This window comes from Quercus suber, unplaced genomic scaffold (assembly GCF_002906115.3).
Source record: "Quercus suber isolate HL8 unplaced genomic scaffold, Cork oak 2.0 scaffold_321, whole genome shotgun sequence".
Taxonomy (NCBI): Eukaryota; Viridiplantae; Streptophyta; class Magnoliopsida; order Fagales; family Fagaceae; genus Quercus; species Quercus suber.
In genome coordinates, this window is record NW_027069775.1 from 169,788 (window position 1) to 173,265 (window position 3,478).

General features: G+C 29.2%; 1 non-coding gene across 1 annotated transcript; it reads right to left on the reverse strand.

Moving 5' to 3' along the window:
• Positions 1-1,061: 1,061 nt before the first annotated feature.
• Positions 1,062-3,197, reverse strand: LOC112000076 (uncharacterized). The gene is made up of 2 exons (XR_010632823.1): positions 3,033-3,197; positions 1,062-1,409 (listed from the first exon to the last, which is right to left on the reverse strand). It is a non-coding gene; the product is annotated as an uncharacterized LOC112000076 (transcript).
• Positions 3,198-3,478: the final 281 nt, after the last annotated feature.

Consider the following 3,478-nt stretch of genomic DNA (forward strand, 5'->3'; position numbering starts at 1 on the left):
TGACATAAACGTGACAAGCGATGCCACTCCTACGAAAAAGAATAGTATAACAACACAACAAGGTTAGCATAAAAAGACTAGCTTCCAAATAAGGTTCGTTAAACCCTCACCTCCCGTTCTCTCTAATTTACTCTACTCCCTTCCATCTGAACATAAGGTAAAAGAACAATCATCGTGTGTTCAGGTAAAGCATTACTAGGTAGATTTCAATCGTCACATAAGATTTAAAATTTTGTTATGGAAAATTCTTAGTTTGACTGCATGAGAGATAGAATTTTCAAATTTCAAGTTGGAATTTCAGCTAGAATTTGCGGGCTCCAAATCCCAACTAAAAATTTCACCTAATGAGGCTTCAATTCCAAATTTTAAACAATGGTGTGTCTACCAACACCATATCAAGTTTTAACTGTTGACGTGCATTCTTGCATACTATGACTTAAACTATATGAGTAAGATTAATTAATTTTGATTGGTCCATAATTGAAATAATTAAAACTAATTATATGTCAAAATTTCATTGATTTAATTTTTAAGATAATGATGTAATTATAACCTTCTAGATACGACAATTAATTGTTGCATCGCCATTAAGGTCTAGCTTAGATAAGGAATTGGAATGTCGGGAACCTGCACCCAAAAAGGGACTTTAAGTTGATTGTGGGTTTAGAGGTCATCACAAAATTAAGTTATTTATTAATCGAGCCAAAGTAAGATCCACTTTAACATTACTCTATTTGTGCTAAATAATAACCTGGGAAAAAAAAATTACGTATCTTATTTATATCCCGCTGTCTTGATTATATCATGTTCAGGGCTTGTATCAAACATCAACGTGCTTACTAAATACTTTGGGTATGAAAGATGTAGTACTTTCATTTTCTACATTGTAAATAGATTGTATTAATATCTTAATTTTATATATATATATATATTTCTATTTTCCTATATTTGTTTATTTACTTTTACAATATTTTATATTTGACAATTAAAAAAATAAGTATCATAAGCCTGCATTGGTGAGTGCCCTTAAAAAAAACAAAAATAAAAATAAAAATAAAAATAAAAAAAACTAACTAACTAAATTAATTTAACACATCACCACTCATTCCATTTAGTTTACCATACATAGTAGTTTTAATTTCCTTATTTTAGAGCACACAAAACCAAACACAAGTGAATTTCGGGTACAACACAGAAGATGTTTTAAACCTAAAGAAACTGAGAAAAAAAAAAAGAAAATGCACTAGGTCTTGAGGTATCATCAAAGGAACAAATTACAAACTAAATATTAGTGCGAATGAAGAACAGCCATGAAAGCAAGCCCTAACGAGTCATGCCTGGTGAAGGAACTGGAGGTGCTGTGGTTCTGCCCTTCAATTTCTTAGCATTAGCCTCGGCTGCTACCCAACCTTTTATCACATCCATCGCCAAGAAAAAAAAAAGGAACAAATTAAAATAATGAATAATAGATCATGTTTATTCTTGGTGGATCATTGTAATAACTATATATAGTCGATGTCCAGCGTATATACCCTATAAGTTAATTTTACAAATTTAATAAAAAAGCTATATTTAAGAATCATGTATAATACTCCTTACATGTTATAATATTTAAGAAAATAGTTCTAATTATATTACTAGTCATTATAAAGAAAGGAAATATAAATAATTATTATTATTACAATAAAAAAAATATAAAGATATTTCTCAAGTGACTAAACCAAAGGAGTCAATACATTACTAGATGTCATTTTAGTTTTTTTATTAGGAAGTGAAATATTTCAATATTAGTTAATATTGGTGTACCATTTTAAAATTATTTATTATTTAATATATTGATTTATATAAATAAATAGATATATTTGTTTATATGTGTTCAGAGTCAAATTTTATATAATTTGTTAAAATAATTATAAACCTATATCTCATTTAATAGGTTAACCTCTAGTTTAAATGTTGTCTATCTCATTAATATAATAATAATAATAATATGAAACGTTCGTACAAGAAGTTTGATGGCATATGGCAGATCACACAACCCAACCCGACTCATTATCATGACTTAAACAAACCTAAAAGCATCCGAGTCTTGAAACGAAATTAAAGCGAAAGACGGAGAAGAAAAGGACGTTTGGGCGAAAGAAGACGAAGACCAAATTATGAGGTGGAAGAAATGGGTCCTAATGGAAAATGGTTGGGTTTACCGAAATACAGTATATTTTAACTACTGCTTACTTCGCCTTTTTCATTCATTTTTTTTACGGACTAATTTTTATTTTTCCACGGAAATCCAATTTATTTTCCTGTATGTTTGTTTGGTACATGACCAGTAAGGCCAGAATTTAAATTGGAATGAAACATCGGTAATTTTGTCCTTTGTGTATATATCGGTACGATTAATACTATAACTGGTATGGTACGAAATCATCTTCTTGGACTAAAATAATTATATTATAAGTCATCCTTTTACTTGATTCTGTTTCCATTATTAAACTCAAGCAAGAATACCATATTCTTTATCAATAAATTTTCATCTAAATTTTGGAAAAATAACTTTTAAAATTTGTTCAACCTACAAATAACTTGTGCACAACATATAATTAAAAAGTGAAAATAAATACGTTTACCCCATTAAACTCTTCTTAATGTTTTCTAAAAAAAAAAAAAAAACTCTTCTTAATAACATAAAAGAAATTTAGACTTAAAAATAATAATTCATTTTATCAAATTATGAAAATAACCATATAAATTCTTCTTAATAAATAATTAATGCTCACTTATAAATTAATATATATATATATATATATATATTTACTCCATTGATAAATTTAATGAATTATATAAATGTAAATTTTGTTAAGGTGGAAGCTTAAATAAATAAAGAGGGTCTCAAGAAATGTATCACATTTCATAATTTTTTTTTTTTTTTAATTTTTAGAAACATCACATGGCATAAATTTAGATCAACATGGCATTTGAGGTTATGTATTAAAAAAAAAATTAAATAAAATATTGATATTGATATTAGGTACCTCCTTCAGGGTCTAATCCACGGTTTTTGAGTTCGCGGTACTCTTGACAAAGAGCGCAAAAAAAGCAGAGTGATGGACACAGCAATCCCCGCACGGCTCTGATGGCAAGGAATAGAGGGCTCTCAGTCTGGCTCGGTATGTGCATGTGTATATACATGCGCCAATTCCAAAAACATAGGCAAGCATGAAACAGTTTCGGGCCGCGGTAAAAAAGCTGCATGTAGCCAAAAATCAAACAGACAAATTAAAGAAAACTAAATCTATAAGCACAAGCATACATATATATAATTGCTCCAAATATTCTTTTTAGTAGAATTGCATACTAACATATTCGTCCCTTGTCAACTATCTCAGCAGTGCGGCCAAAGGTAATGCAGGGACACCATAAGGTAACACAGCCTTTGGAGAGAGAGAAGAGAGAGAGAGAGAGAAAACAATAGAATTTG